The sequence below is a fragment of the Eulemur rufifrons genome, chromosome 5 (assembly GCF_041146395.1).
Source record: "Eulemur rufifrons isolate Redbay chromosome 5, OSU_ERuf_1, whole genome shotgun sequence".
Taxonomy (NCBI): Eukaryota; Metazoa; Chordata; class Mammalia; order Primates; family Lemuridae; genus Eulemur; species Eulemur rufifrons.
In genome coordinates this window covers 53,566,573-53,583,708 of record NC_090987.1, presented here as the reverse complement: position 1 = coordinate 53,583,708, position 17,136 = coordinate 53,566,573, and the positions used below count along the sequence as shown (strand labels likewise).

The 17,136-nt window shown below is 42.5% G+C and overlaps 1 protein-coding gene across 2 annotated transcripts in view; it reads left to right on the top strand.

Annotated features, from left to right (window-relative positions):
- Positions 1-17,136, top strand: part of GNAL (G protein subunit alpha L) — a 148,546-nt gene that overhangs the window by 105,838 nt on the left and 25,572 nt on the right. The window lies entirely within an intron of this gene.

Genomic DNA, 17,136 nt, shown 5'->3' with positions numbered 1-17,136 from the left:
TCAAGTTCCTTGAATGTGCGGAATAAATAATTAACATTTTGCTACAGAAATCGACTTGTAAAATGAGACATGTTTAGAAAATGGAAAATTGAAAATCCAATAGCAATTAGTGTTTCAAGGAAAAACCAGAAACAGATTCATTTGTTTTGTCCTGATTGTTGTTTTCAGTTCTCTTCATTCTTTTTCTTTCTACATAGACTTATAGAGATATTTGTAAATTAAAATGTACTGAAATATTCATTATTATATTTTAATTTTGGAACAGAGGCCCCCAAATTCAATTTTAAAATAATATTAACATTTGCAATCAAGTCACATTCTTTTTTTTTTTTTTTTTTTGAGACAGAGTTTCACTCTGTTGCCCAGGCTACAGTGAGTGCTGTGGCATCAGCCTAGCTCACAGCAACCTCAAACTCTTGGGCTCAAGTGATCCTCCTGCCTCAGCCTCCCAAGTAGCTGGGACTACAGGCATGTGCCACCATGCCCAGCTAATTTTTTCTATATATTTTTAGTTGTCCAGCTAATTTCTTTCTATTTTTAGTAGAGATGGGATTTCGCTCTTGCTCAGGCTGGTCTCGAACTCCTGAGCTCAAACTATCCGCCCACCTCAGCCTCCCAGAGAGCTAGGATTACAGGCGTGAGCCACTGAGGCCGGCCTCAGTTACATTCTTATTTAAAGTAATGTGATCATTTTATATACATTAGAAGTATACTAGAACCTGAAAATAAGTGGTAATTAATATAATAAGTAAATATTTGATAAAAATGTTACAAAAAGAATTTTTTTAAAAAGGATGCTGGCCCTAGGGTTAGCTCATGGTTTTTCCCTGAAACATTTATTTTTCTACTTTCTTTGCTATTTTAGATACATTCTGTTTCTGAGAATGGTCCCCTGAAAAATGTTAAATAATCAAGAAGCTCTAGATATGTTTGCTATTTTAATAACAAAAACTGTATTTAACTAGTTCTTTCATATAACTCTTTGGATAGCAAGCAATCAGCAGTTTTACATTTTAAGTCTATAAACTCTAAAAGTTCATATTTGTGGAAAAGATCCCATAAGCATAAAATCTGGGAATTAGCAGTATCTGTAGCCAGTGGAGCTGCTGTGAATATTGATTTCAAGGACTGAGTGCTTGTGTGGCCCCAGCCCTGCTCACGGCCTGTGGGTCTGTTTGGGTCCCGTGGGGTGGTTGTGGAGCACCCCCTCGAAGCCTCCAGAAGCTTGGAGGGGCAGGAGGGGCAGGAGGGGCAGGAGGAGGAGGCACTTGTGGCTGGGGGAGGAGGAGTGGCCAGAAAGGAGTGAGAGGTGTCGGTGGGGCCGGCCCCTCCTAGGGCTGAAGACCATGGCAAGGAGTTTGCCTTTTCCTCCAAATGCAGTGAGTGGCCATGGCTCTGTGAGTGAGTTGTCAGAGGAGAACAGACGAGGAGGCAGAGAGCTCCGTGGGTGCCTCGGGTGGGTGCGCACTCGGAGCCAAAGGGGCCGACCCAGGGCTGGGCTGGATGAGGGAGGTTGAGGAAAGGGGTCCGGATGGCGCAGGGTGGAGCCTGGGCTTGAGGCTTCCTGTGGGAGGACAGGAGAAGACACCGAGCTCCAATTAGAGGAGTTAGGTTTGAGAGCCAAAGGCACAGCCTGGTGGAGATAATCAGGCAGGCAGTTTGTCTCAGAAGATTCCCGAGAAAGGGGCAGGTTATCAGCTGGTGACGGTGTGAAAGGCCAGGAAACACAGGGACACACTGAGGGAAGGTTCCGGCTGCAGATGAGGGGAGCCTCACATCCCATCTGGGGTGGAGCGAGGGAGTGCTCCAGCAGAGGGCAGGGGGCCTCTGGGCCAGAGCGGAGGAGGAGGAGGGCTGAGGAGCATAACAGGGCTGTGCTTCCTGGCCTTCCCAAGAACTGGCTGTCCCACCTTCGTCCTCCACCAGCACGAGCTGAGGGGTGTGGTGAGCAGCAAGGCAGGAGCCCTGCAAACACCCTCAAGAGACCACGAGAGTTTTAACAATCCCCCATTGTATACACTAAAAAACTGTTTACTAATGAAGTTTTTTGATCAACTAGAAAAGTATTTAAAATTCTCATTTGCCGCCATGCTTGACAATTCCTTCAAGACTTACCTTAAATTGCGTTTTAGATTGGCCCTGCCCTTCAGTCTACAGTTGTGAATATGTTGTTCCTGTGGGCATTCTCATCATTTAAATACATTATATACATACATACACAACACATATACAATATGTACTGTATATGCACATATACACAATATATACATTACACACACGTACACATCCAACTTGGTTTGGATGTGGGAGTGTAGAAAGGTTCCTGGTGGAGCTCAAATGCAGTCTGAGTCCCCACAGGAGGGCTGTACATGCTGAAGGGCCTTTTGTCTTTCCCTCTTACTCTCACTCACTCTTTAATATTTCAGTCATTAATCATTTTAAAAGCACAACAGAATTATATGTTAAATCACTGTGCTGGCCGGGCTCGGTGGCTCACGCCTGTAATCCTAGCACTCTGGGAAGCTGAGGTGGGCGGATCGTTTGAGCTCAGGAGTTCGAGACCAGCCTGAGCAAGAGCGAGACCCCATCTCTACTAAAAATAGAAAGAAATTATATGGACAACTAAAAATATATACAGAAAAAATTAGCCGGGCATGGTGGCGCATGCCTGTAGTCCCAGCTACTTGGGAGGCTGAGACAGGAGGATCGCTTGAGCTCAGGAGTTTGAGGTTGCTGTGAGCTAGGCTGACGCCACGGCACTCACTCTAGCCTGGGCAACAGAGTGAGACTCTGTCTCAAAAAAAAAAAATAAAAATAAATAAATAAATAAATAAATCACTGTGCTTTAGACATAGGAAGGATATACTAGGAAAATGCATGCAACTGGAATCTCTACCACAGCTCATAATAATATTGAAATTCATACATGTTTGCATTCGAAGTTGATGTAGAATATGTGTTTTGTTGTCCTTTTTCAGTATTTTTTGAACTGGTTTTGGAAAATACCACAGTACTGCTCAATGTCACATTAGGAATTTCTCTGTCTTAAAAAACAAAGAGACAGACAACTTATTCTGTCACCATAGTGATAGAATTGATGATTTAATTTAAAATAGAATATGCAATAATAAATCTTGAAAAAAGAAGTGGTTTGAGCTCCCACTAGGCAGATCAGAATTCCAATCCCAGCCCTGCCCCCACCATTGTGTGAGACTTCAGGCAGATTAATAGGAAAATAACAGGATCTATTCTCGTACGGTTGTTAGAGGATTAAATAAGTAGACGTATCAGTCCTCAAAACAGTGCGTGGCACTTAGTAAGCACAGATAAGTGTTACTGATCTCGTGCTAGTATGTGACCAATGCAGAAACTGAGGCCCAGACAGGTGAACAGGTGCCTGCGGTCACGGTTTCCCAGGAAACAGGTGAGGCCACAGCCGGAACCTGCTAATCCTTCCGGTTCATCCTTTCAGATCCCAGATTACAGAAAGCCTCGGATAAAAGCTGCCTTGTGAGTGAGGCTGTGGGGGCCCAGGCCAAGACTCCTTCCAGGCTTGCCAGGAATAAAACACCTTCAACGCCCAGCCTGAGCAAGAGCGAGACCCCATCTCTACTAAAAATAGAAAGAAATTATATGGACAGCTAAAAATATATATAGAAAAAATTAGCCGGGCATGGTGGTGCATGCCTGTAGTCCCAGCTACTCGGGAGGCTGAGACAGGAGGATCGCTTGAGCTCAGGAGTTTGAGGTTGCTGTGAGCTAGGCTGACGCCACGGCACTCACTCTAGCCTGGGCAACAGAGTGAGACTCTGTCTAAAAAAAAAAAAAAAAAAAAAAACACCTTCAACTAAAGCCTCTTGCAGCTTTCTCAGCCCTGGGACTGGCAGAATTACAGAAAGCAGCTGCCCCCGAGACCTCACTGTTCTACGCTAGTCAGAACTTCTCCACCTTCACTTGTTTTATCCATTTTAACACACCTGGGAATGATACTGGGTCAGTAATAACTGTCTTGGTTTTCCTCTACACCCAGTTTCTGGGATTGAGGGATGAGGAATTTCAGAAACAAGTAACATTTTGATAAATTCCTTAGACCGGTATAGGGCTGCCAGACTTTTTAATGTTGCCAAATAAGATGTTAGAAAAAAACATAAGCTGCCTCCATCTCCCGTCATCGTCATTCCATAAAAGAAAGGACATTTGAGCATCAGACGTGACCTCAGAACGCAGCCCTTGGACCACAATCCTCATGCGTCTTGTTCAGCCCACTAGGTTTTGAGTTTCTCAGGGAATGTGTCTTACTCATCTTTGAATGCGCGGCTCCCAGGCGAGCGTCCCTGTGCCAAGGTGGTGCTCAGTCGTGCTCTGTGAAATGCATGCACTGGCAGAACAAGGGCCGTTGTTCATGGCGCTGCTGGCGGGAGAAGCTACCCCTGTCTCCTTTCACCGCCGCCCCTGCTCACCTTTCCCGTGCAGATCCTCGGTATTCCCACGCATTTCTCTTTTCCTCCCATCCGAATCGCTCTTGCGAAAGATCTGACTTACATCTCGGTGTGACTGTAGGTCACTCTGTTACTTGCTCCACAGGATGACGTTCTGAACTTTAGTGCTTATGACCAAGGGAATAATTCCAGTACTTCCGAGACCTTTTAAGGTTATTTCTTCCGTGGCAGAAGTCAGGGGAGTAATTTGGGGAAGAAGAGCTTCTCAGTGATGCTGAGATTCCGTGGGGGCCTCAGGAAGCTGAGCTGCCAATTAAGAATCTAGGGAGAGGCTGGCGGCTCCTCACAGTGTTCCATGCCTAGGTGGACACCAGAGGAATTCAAAACGCACATTCACATGCAAACGTGGAGATGAATGTTCATAGCAACATTATTCATAATAGCCAAACAATGAAAGCAACCCACATGTCCATCAAGTGATAAACGGATAAACAAAATCTGACACACCCATACAGTGGAATACTATTCATCCATGAAAATGAATGAAGCACTAACACATGCTCCAACGTGGATGAACCTTGAAAACGTGCTACATTAAAGAAGCCAGACACAAAAGGCCACATGCCACATGATTCCATTTATATGAAATGTCCAGAATAGGTAACTCCATGGAGACAGAAGTAGATTAGTGGTTGCCAAGGGCTTGGGAGAGGGGGAAATTGAGAGTGACTACTAATGGGTAGAGAGTTTCTCTTTAGGATAATGGGTACGTTCTGCAATTGGAGAGTGGTGATGGTTGTTGCCCAACCTTGTGAATATTCTGTACACTGCATTGTACACTTCAAAAGGGGGAGTTTTGTGCTACGTGAAATTATATGTCATGTGAATTATGTCTCTATTTTAAAAAGAAAGATGACGGGGATGGGAGAATCCAGGGCAAGAAAGGCAGTGGGAGCGCCCGGCCATGACTGGCACGGCGCGGTCTAGGCGAGGACCTGCGTGAAGGCAGAAACGCTACCTCGGCTTTCAAGCCTCTTCACTGAGTCAGGGGTCCTCTTCTCAGCAACAGGTTGGGGTCTGAATGTGTGTTTATGAGGCCTGCTTCTTCATACTCCACCCACCAAAAATGCATGCCCTGCACCACACGCTCAAAGCCTGCAAATTGTGTGTGCTGGGGACTTCCAAAATCGTAAAGCAATATGGTATACAAACTTTAAAGGCTATGAGTTTTCTAAATCTGTGGAGTCTTACTGTTCTTTCTGCAAAGACTTAACTTCTTTTAGCCTCAGTTTCTGTTGTAGGAATTAGATAATATGTGTGGAAGTTTTTTATGAGTTGTGCAGTGTTATGTGAAGGTCAGAAATGGGTGTATTAGACTATTTTATCTCTTGTCGGTGGGTGGTTGTCGTGGACACAGGTACTGATCCTTACCTCTTTCCTTGCATGCTTATGTGAGGGGTTGGTGGTGTGGAGAAAGGGGTCCGACTAAAGTTACTGGATGTTTTCTAAAATAAATTTTTAGAGGCTATGAAGACCTATGTTATGCCATTTGGCATGTAAGGAATGGAGACTTGGTAAGGCTACTTGGAGAAAAGTGGGGTTTATTCTGAGGATACCCGGGAGCCAGTGTTGAGTCAGAGGCACTCTGGGGAATGGCTCTTCTGTCCCTGCCTCTGGACGTTTCAACGTCACTTTCCCCGTCTACTCCACTCTTCCCTGGTCCATCTCCTAATCTGTAGCCAGATTCCAGAGGGAGCAGGGGAAAGGGGCTTTACTGAGGCCGGGCCACCTGGTGTCTAGCCCTGTGCCTTCCCACTGGCGCACTGGCCAGTCACGGGCCGGAGCAGGAGCTGTGTCAAGGCAGGGCCAGCCGGACTGCAGTGTCCAGCCCCAGGGAGTGTGGGAATAATCATTATCCCTGGGCTTTCAATAATATACTTTCAGTAAAAATGAGTGTCTTTGAAGCATCAAACAAGCTGTGAAAATTATCAGAGATTATATTTCATACAGAATTTCCCAGTTCCTACTGTGAAAATTAAAAAACAATCTCTACTGAATTATCCCCCAAAATGCATTTCCTCTAAGTCGTAATAATAAGTAATTATGTAACCATGGAGACAGCTATTTTGGGAGAAAGAAAATCAGAGAGAATTGGATCTTTAGAATAGCTTTATAAAATCAGACTTTGCTTAGTGTAACTTAAAACTCCAGCTCAGAGAGTGTAGGTTCTTAATGCGTTGTACCCATACGTGATAAGCTCCTTTAGTACATCCATTTGAATAACTGGTTTTCTCAAAGAGAGAGAATATCCTAGAAAAAGAGAAAAGAACAGTGAAAAAGGTCAAGTGACTTTCTGCTACAGTCCCAGACCTAGGAGCGCAGTTGCCCTCGGGCACTGCCCTGGATCCCAGTCCTGGGATACCCAGCTTTCAGGACAATCTGGAAATTATTAGCACAAACGAAGTTTCAGCTTCAAAGTTGATATTTTTGCAGGTCATTTTAAAATAAAAAAATATAATTTAAAATATGCCTATTATCATATACTGTTGAATTCATTAAGTATATAACAACCACCTAGATGCCCATACATGTTCTTCTCGACTCTCATTTTGACCTTTATGTCTAGCCAGATTTATTTTCAGGTGTATTTTCTAGATCTGTAAAATTAGAAATTCCTGTTTATGGGCAATACAATAATTTTTTTTTTTTTTAGCTGTGAAGAATAAATGTAGCAGCAGGGACTGAGCAGGTACCAGATATCTCCTCATCGCTCCCCCCCCATCACCCACTTCTTTTGTCTTCCTTTGGAACCCCCTGTCCTGAAACACCCAGAAGAAATTTTTTGAGCAGACTTAACCACAAATTTCTTTGTAAAAAAATTTTAAAATATCTCAGAAAAACTACTCCCTTGAGTGGAGAATTCCAGTGGCTTCCCATTCATTGTCTGATTTAATCCTCAGACTTGCATAAAAGAAAAGACACCCGGACGGGCTGGGGCCAGGCGCTGGCCTCTCCAGCACACCCGTGAGACCGATGGTGTTTGCCACGCACCGTGTGCACTGCTAGGTTCACGTTGAAGGCTGCGCAAATCGGGACCTTCAAACATAATAAAACGTTTTTGATGCCTTAGAGCTGTATTTTTCAATATCTCTTAGAAATGGAACCCTTTGCCATTGAGAACTGGGTGTGGAAGGCCAGTGATGCAGCGGCGAATGCCACTCAGGCCCAAGGGGCAGTGGAGAGCCCGTCCCCATCTGAGCTCCTTCGCGGCCCTCGGCGGGCTCCAGGGGACTCCAGGCTCCACAGGGGGCAGTTTAAAAACCAGGAGCAGTTCTCAAAATTCGTGGCAGCAGAATCAAATACAATTTATAGTAAACATCAAACCAAAGTGCTATTTTATTAAAATAAGTGTATCAAACCAAAGTGGTATTTATTAGAAGAAAATTTATTGTAGATATTTATACTTATAACATCTACTTACCGTAAGTAAACCAGGATATCTCTATGGCTATTTTGATAAAAAACGAAGTTGAAATTCAGTGGCCGTAGGTGACAGCCGAGTCTTCCACTAGCTCAGCATCCCGCTTACTCCTGCGGGAGAAGGGGAGTGTGGAAATGTCCTGGCGCGTTTAGATGAGTAGCTGCAAATGGTAGCAAAAATGGTGTCTTTTTTTAAGTTTGCCTTGTAATCACAAGAAACATTTTAAGTTAAATTATGCAGAAAAGTGAAAAGGAGAATTGTAAAAAATGTTTTTATAAGTTGAACTCCTAACAGTCTCTAACAACTCTTGATGTTCCTTAACATAAAGGCAAAGTCTGATAAACGTGATATTTATAGCATTGTAAGGGGTTAGTTTTTCCCTGTGAGGACATGACAGTTGCTCTGCGAGGAGAGCTTGGGCCCCACAGGTGAGTCCCAGCTCCACTGGCCTTAGGTGAAGCAGGAAGAGCCTCTTAGGGACTCACTCAACCGGGGCTGCATCGTCTAAGGAAATGGCCAGCACCTTCCTTCTAAACAATAATACATTTGCAAGAAGCTGAAAATAATGTACATAATCTATTGATAAGAGTTTGAGTTATACAGGTAGATACTTTTGTCAAAATTCAGCTTATGTACACATAAGACTTACATTTCAATGGCCATAAATTTTACATTGAATGAAAAAATGAAAAGAAATACTGATTCCTAGAAAATGATCTACAGGCTGAAGTATTTAGGAGGACGCATACTTCTGTTTTCACTTTCTTTGAAATGCATCAAAAATAAGATGGATTGATGGATGGATAGGTGACTAGATCTGTGATTTTTAAAAGTACAGTAAAGTAGTAATGCCAGAATCTAAGTAGTGGGTATTCAAGTATTCACTATAAAATTATTTCAAATTTGTTTTATGTTGAAATGCTGCATAATAAAATGTAAGATGAAGAAAGAAAAATACACATGTATAAATGTGATCCGAAGGCTACAGAAAAACAAAGTACATAGTAGCACAGGTTAATAAATTGGTAGAACCTCACAAATTACAGTGTGGCACATAAGACATTTGAGTTGGTGAGTTTTATTACAGTTCTTTTAAGTGTTAGCTGAATTCTTTGAAACATTTCCAAGGAACCCAGGGAACTCACAGGAAAAACCATGTAAGTGCTGTTCTACTAACTATTAAAGTGTACAGTTACAGAATTACATAAGAGGTGTGTCCTGTATTTCTTAGCTTCAAAGTGTAGCTACAAGACCGTTGAAGCTCGCCATGTGGGGGCGCTGCTCCATGCCCGTGATCTGAGCTAACACAGCAATCTTCACCTCACTCCGTGAGTCCATTGTCGCCATTTTGCAGAGGCGGAAATAAAGGCACATAAGATTACACAAGACCGCACGATACCAGACTATTACTTGATTTATCCAGGATTTCAAATTTTAAACCTAAAAGATTATGAAAGACCATTTTAGGCTAAAAGTTCAGCAAGCGTTCTGTGAGCGTCAGGTGCGTGCAGGCACTGCCAGGTGCTGTGATAAAGGACAAAGATGAATGAGGCTTATGCACCTGAAGATATGAATTGTCGCAGGGGCACCCGCTTTCTCAGATTCTGAAGTGACTTTCATCAAGATTCAATTTCCAGGCCGGGCGTGGTGGCTCACGCCTGTAATCCTAGCACTCTGGGAGGCCGAGGTGGGCGGATCGTTTGAGCTCAGGAGTTCGAGACCAGCCTGAGCAAGAGCGAGATCCCGTCTCTACTAAAAATAGAAAGAAATTATATGGACAGCTAAAAATATACATAGAAAAAATTAGCCGGGCATGGTGGTGCATGCCTGTAGTCCCAGCTACTCGGGAGGCTGAGGCAGTAGGATTGCTTGAGCTCAGGAGTTTGAGGTTGCTGTGAGCTAGGCTGACGCCACGGCACTCACTCTAGCCTGGGCAACAGAGTGAGACTCTGTCTCAAAAAAAAAAAAGATTCAATTTCCATCCAATTCGTATATTGAACCTAGTTTTCAAGGAAAGCCAGGATAGCTGTTTTTGTTTTTTTTTTATAGAGGTCCTCATGGTTCAAGAAAGTGAAAAGATAGTTCAAAGAAGGCACAAAATATTTGTAACTCATATATCTCATAAAGAACTTGTATTCAGAATACATAAAGAACTCTTACAACTCAATAATAAAAAGATAAACTAATTTTTAAATCAGCAAAGGATCCAAATAGACGTTTCCCCAATAAGATATGTAAATGGCCAATAAGCTCATGAAAAGATGCTCAACATCTTTAGCCATTAGGAAAATGCAGAGGAAACCACAGTGACATTCTACTTCATCTCACTAGTATCGCTATACTCAAAAAGTCTGATAAAAACAAGTGTTGGTGGGATGTGGAGAAATTGGCACTCTCATGTACTGCTGGTGGGAATATAAAATGGTGCAGCCACTTTGGAAAACAGTCCCGCAGTTCCACAGAAAGTTAAACATAGAGTTATTGTATGACCCAGGAATGTCACTCCTAGGTATATACCCAAAGGAATTAAAAATATACATCCACACAAAAAAGTTTAGACAAAAATGTTCATAACAGCATTATTCATCATAACCAAAAATGGGAACAACCCAATTGCCCATCAACTGATGTATGGATAAACAAAATGTCATACATCCACATAATGAAATATTGTCCACATAATGAAATATTATTTAGATATAAAAAGAAATGAAGCACTTTACATGCTACAACAGAGATGAACCTTGAAAACATTATGCTAAGTCAAAGAAGCAAGTCAAAGGACCACATATTGTATGATTCCACTCATACGAAATGTCCAGAATAGGTGTATCCATAGAGAGAGAGTAGATTAGGGTTCCATAGAGTTGACGGGGATAGGGGATCGGGGATGAAGGAGTAACTTTAATGGGTACAGGATTTCTTTTTGGAGTGATGAAAGTGTTCTAAGGTGATTGTGGGCCGGGCTCGGTGGCTCACGCCTGTAATCCTAGCACTCTGGGAGGCCGAGGCAGACGGATCGTTTGAGCTCGGGAGTTCGAGACCAGCCTGAGCAAGAGTGAGACCCTGTCTCTACTAAAAATAGAAAGAAATTATATGGACAGCTAAAATATATATATATATGTATATTTATTAGCTGGGCATGGAGGCTCCCGCCTGTAGTCCCAGCTACTCGGGAGGCTGAGGCAGGAGGATCGCTTGAGCCCAGGAGTTTGAGGTTGCTGTGAGCTAGGCTGACACCATGGCACTCTAGCCTGGGCAACAGAGTGAGACTCTGTCTCAAAAAAATAAATAAATAAAATAAAATAAAGTGATTGTGAAGATGGCTGCACCACTTTGAATATATAAAAAAGGCCACTGAATTTTGCACTTTAGATTGAAACCCCCCTGATGCAGCTAGCTTGTTAGCGTTTAACTTGGACACTTCAGTAAAATTAGTTTGGAAACAGCTGATATTCTAAGTCTGCCTAATTTCAGGGCCTTTCTATTTAATACCAAGGGGGAAAAACAAAAGGGAGATTCCATTCAAAAGCAGGGAACATGGGATACCTTGTTTCTCATTGTATTTGATATGAATAAAAATGTAGCATTATGCATTGTTTCTGTGAAGAAGGAAAGATTCCTTATCCAGCTACCCGAGGCAGGCAGTGATTGCTAAGAAACAAGCTGCTTTGCCGTGACTTCCTCCTAAGATACGTACAGTGACTAAATATATCTTCTGACATAGACAAGACTTAACAGATCCTTTTGCCAAAAAAGGAAGTTTTTTATTAACCTCAATTTAACATGTTTAATGATATCTTGGATCTCTTTTAAAATGAGAAACTCAGCATGAGGTGAACACAGATTGAGGGTCAGTTTCTCATGCCAGTTCTTCCTTTGAAACACTGTGATCTGAGCAAATCTGTCTCCTCAGTCTCGGGGCACCCCTCTCAGACGCGTTCTTTATCTGAGGTCCTCAGGGCTCCTCTCTCTGCCCTTGGGCACCTCTCCTCCTAGTTAGCATCTTCCTTGCAGGGATCTGGGGGAGGCCCGGGGGCCCGCTGGGAGATGATGCTGTGACAGATCCCAGTCGCAGGCTGCTGCAGAGGAGAGGAAACACCAGGATGCTTCCAGTCAGCCAGAACCACATCCAGTACACTTTGTCCTTTTTTGCTTATTTTAGTTCATGTAAGTGACATTGAGGAATTTGCAAAGTTTCACACCTCAGTGTAAGTTGAAATTCAGTTAGCTTTGAAATCTCTTTTAACCTATAAACTTCTCTAAAAATACACTTTCTTCTGCAAATATACTAAGATTTACTATTAAGTATTATTTTCCAGATGTTAGTCTTGGCTACAATTTATTATATTTAGGACATGGTTAATTGCGGTTATTTAAAGACAGTCTTATGGCTCCCGGGAGAGGACTATCTGCTAGAATGCCGCGCTCACCCGCTGTGTGGGGAGGGTTCAGCATCTCTGTGCCTCGACTGTGCAGACCCTTCTGTGAGGAGACACTTGGGGGAAATAAAAATCCCTGCTCTGTGGAATCCTATGCATGCATCAGGTTCGCGGATTACTTACTTATGCCCACACTGTTCATCCTCCAGCCTGGAACTCAGTAAATATGTGTGGACTACAGGCATGGACCAGAACATGCTAGCCTGACCCCATCAAAGAAACAGAAGAAAGCATATCCAGTGTATTTTAGTTCAGAAAGCTCGTATCTAATGACTTAGTTCAAAATCGTGAAATTTAGCAATTCTTTTAAAAATGTCTGCCTTTGGCCTGGTGTAGAACACAAGTGTTGGCTGGTTCGGAAGAAACCGAGTGCCGTAAGGGCCCACTGTGGAAGTACAGAAGGGGTAAGAAACATTCTGCTTTGTTACAGGATGTTTTGCATTCTGAAGAGGTGCTAAAAATAGGTTATTGCTAGTAGGACTCACTAAGTTATATTTGATTTTTAAGACTATTTTCTTCCTAACTAAAGATACTAGCTTAAACTAACAAAATCTTTACGTTCTAGCCCAAAAGCTTAATTGCAGCTCTTCCTTGACCCAAAGAAATGGCCAAGATTAGCCTTCCATGAGCACCGATGGCCAGTGACCCCTTCCTTTACATACAGTGTGGGTTAGACTAGAATTGAATGGATTTTTAATAGTGTTCAGAATATGTGGTTGCTGGAACCAGCACTCCCCATCCTGTGACCGTGGCTGCTGTTGTAAGTCACTCGCCTGCCTTAAGCGGAGTCCGCCTGAGATGCGATGGTGAGTAGAAGCCGGGTCTCCAGGAGGTCAAATACAGCATCGACTGGGGTCCGCGTGAGTCAGCTGCACACACGCGTTCCCAGGAGCAACAGTGAAGAAGACAAATGCTATTTCCCCCAACACCATCTACCAGCACGCAGTCCTCACTAGGCCTGGGAAGAGCTCCCAGCTTCTCACCATCGGTTTCCATCATGAACAGAAGGTGCTCTGGGAGGAGGACAAGAGAAGGTTTTAATATGCAACAAAACCGACTGGCCAGTTTGCACATTAACTATTTTAAACTTAAGGGTTGTGAGTTTAATGTTCAGTTAAAAAAATAAAAGTTACCTGAGAATGATCGGCTTCCAGCGGTACCACGTTAGGCCGGCACGCGATCCTGTCCTTCAGCTTCAGGTGTGTAGTCACCAAATCGCTTTCCACCCAGAGCCTTACTGGCAGTATAAGCTGTGTGTTTCCCATTCGACAGCCAGACAGCTATTATATATCGCCACATGTTCTATGTAGGGGAATAAGCGTTTCTTAAAAAGAAAAAACAGCGTAACAAAGATTGCTAGTAAGGACTGGGAACAGAGATCAGGAAGAGAAGGAATGTATCATGCGCTTCACCAACCTCACGATATTGCAGGTCTTTGGTTTCCTGCCATATCTCTTCAGTTTGTACCTACATTTTTGTCTCTCTTTGGGGTAGGAACCCCGATTCTCTAACACAGGAATCATATAGAGATGGGCACAGGCCGCCTTCTCTGTTTCCCTGTGTCCACTCTACATGGTCCCTGTGAGATTTGCAAACACCCATTATGAGTTGCTGGGGAAAATCTATTTAAATAAAACATTTTTTTTTTCTCTTGTAAATTTTACAATGAATCTATACCGATTGCTCCAGGAATTTTTTAAAAGGTTGCAGTGAGCTATGATAACACCATTGCACTCTAGCCTGTGTGACAGAGCGAAACTCTGTCTCAAAAAAAAAGAAAGGAAAAGAAAAGAAAATCACTACCATTGATTTTTTTTTTTTCCTAATGAATCTGAAACCCACCTTCTATGAACTCCCAGGACAAGGTGGCCACTGCTTTACTCAGTGCCAAAAGAAATTCTGTACTGTCTTTAGAGGGACTTGAGTATATAGATTTCATTTTCAGCCTGTCATCAAATTGTAAGAAGGAGAACTCTTCCGTTGGTACAATAGCAGATGCCAAATTAAACTATCAGGACACATGGAACTTAGATTTCTCATAACCACGTCAGCTCACCAGCATCACCGTGAGGAATAGCAAACCATGCATTTAAACTGCACACAGAGCACTACCTGTACCAATGAAGAATGCTGTTTATGCACTACTTTTCTATTTTATTCTAAATCTTCCTTGTTTTCACTTGTAAACCTTAACATCATGTTTAACATAATTTGACGGACAGTGACTTTGCAATATTCCAAAGTTTAAGGAGTCTCAGAGTTTTTAATTATAGCATTGTTCCTAAATAAAAAGGTGATATAGAGAAAAAATTATATACATATGTGTGTATAATGTACACAATAATATATGCAATATATTAATATTATATATAATATATAGATACATATGTATTCCTTAAAATGGTCACCAAGTGAATACAAATCCAGTGCCACTTCCTTCAGCTGTATTCACACATTCATACGTTCAACAAAAATTTACTGAGCATCTGTCGTGTTCCAGAGGCTGAATAGTACCAGGTACAGGTAGTGAACTACAATGTCACCGTGCCAGATGTAATAAGAAAGACTGCTACTGAGCAAATAAACACAAATACGTGCATAAATAAAAACTGTGATAAGTGAAGAGCTCTGAAAGAGAATTTGAGGTATAACATTTCAAAACCACTAGAAACATACCTATGAGAATCCAGGAATATTCTAACACACATAATAAAGTTCTTTTTCATATCTTTTATCTCCTTTTTTGAGTGTCTTTAGATTTAGTAAATGATTTTTTTCCAATAAAATCAAACCCCACAGGTCCTGCTGAAATATCTCAAGTTTAACCACTCGTATAGGCCAAATGTACCAAATTACAGCATATTTTTCTTCCTCATTTCATGATAAAAATAATTAATTGGGCCAGGCATGGTGGCTCAAGCCTATAATCCCAGCAATTTGGGAGACCAAGGTGGGAGTTCAATACCAGCCTAAGCAACACAGCAAGACCCCCTCTGTACAAAAAATTTAAAAATTAGCCAGGTGCGGTGGTGCCTGCCTGTAGTCCAGCAGCACAGGAGGCTGAGGCAGAAGGATCACTTGAGTCCATGAGTTCAGAGTTACAGTGAGCTATGACCATGTCACTGCACTCCAGCCTGGATGACAGAGTTAATAATAATAATTAATTGTTTTGAATTGCAGCTTTCTAGAAACATCTGCATTCTAATCAAAATTTTCTTTGTTTTCACTAAGAAAAAATTATATACTTGGCTATGGGTGCTATGAGATCACAGTGTTATTGCAGAAGTTGCAACTCTTCCAACTAATCACTATTCAGTGATTATAAACTGAATATTCTTTTTTCACACCTGTATTGGGTCCAGAAGGTTCTCAGATACAGTCAGAATTGTCATAGGACCAAAGTCTCCTTTGAAAATAATCCCAAAATAATCATCCTTTTGCTAGATACACAAAAATGAAAGCATACCAATCTGAAACAGACCTGAAGCTTGTCAACCTCAATGGAATATAAAGAATGGAAACTCAGAGCCAGGTTGGGTGTAGATCTAGATACAGAGGTGGTCGAGGAATAATTCCTCAGTATCTCACTTGAACAATGAGGTGGATGGAGGTACTGTTAGTGAGTGGGGACGAGCAGATTTGGGAGAAAGGACTGAGTTCAGTGACTTTGAGGAGTTGCCAAAGGGTCTGGCACCACAGATTACCCAGTGCCAAGGAGACAGCTGGGTATATGAGTCTGGACTCTGGAAATATGGAAGTGAGACTTGTTAGCTGTGGATCCTGTTGAACACCGCAGGAATGGCTGGGGGTGCTGACCGAAAGAGAGGGCAGGGCTAGGGAAGGGGTGTGAAGAGCTGCCAGGGATGAGGGTGGCCTTCTCTTCTGCATCCTCCTGGAACTTAATCCATCCACTCTCCAGACTTTGTCCAGCCCAGAGAGGAGACCTGCCATCATCCAATGAGCATAGCTCCAGGTGAACTTCTTTGAAAGTTTAGAAAGCTCATAGTAACCCTGTAGTCAGTGTAGCCCCTCAGTCTTCTCAGAAGAATAGCTGCTAAATCAACTTCTTTCTTTAGGCTAAAGGATGGTCATTCCTTTATTCTTGTTAACTTTTCCTTACTGGATTCTCCATTCTTTTATTACTGGTCCCAGTATACCCATGGAATCTGATTTCTAACACCAGATATGTGGTCTCAGGCAAGTTAGTTAGCTCTCTGTACTTCAATTTCCTTATCTGTGAACTAGAGATATTAATTGTATCTACTCCTAGGGTTTGGAAAGCTGGGAAATGAGTTAACTCATGTAAAATACCCAGAACAATACCTGGCACATAAGTAATTAATAAACGTTAGTTGTCTTTATCACCATCATCTTTCAGAGTTTCTCAAGATAATGTTCCAAACCATCTCACCTAACTAGAATTTGTCATTAAGAAAACTGTGGAGCATGACATGGAACATGAACAAGGAACTGGTTTGGGAACCACACGCAAAGCCAGGACTCAAAAGAAGGGGAGAGTAGGATGGAGGATGAGCAGAGAAGGGAGGGGCTCGGGCCTTCTACCCCCACTTCAAACAGATTTCTTCCCTTTTATTGGTTTTATATATTCCATCTCTAGAAAAGTTCCATTTGGAAAGAGGCTTCTACTGTTTTTGTTTTGGGTGGAGGTGAGGGGGGGAAGGAATCTTGGCTAAGCTGCTAATAACTAGGGTAACATCCCAACACCCTCTCAACAGTCAAATTCAGCAAAGCCTCATTGGCTGCAGTCAGTGCC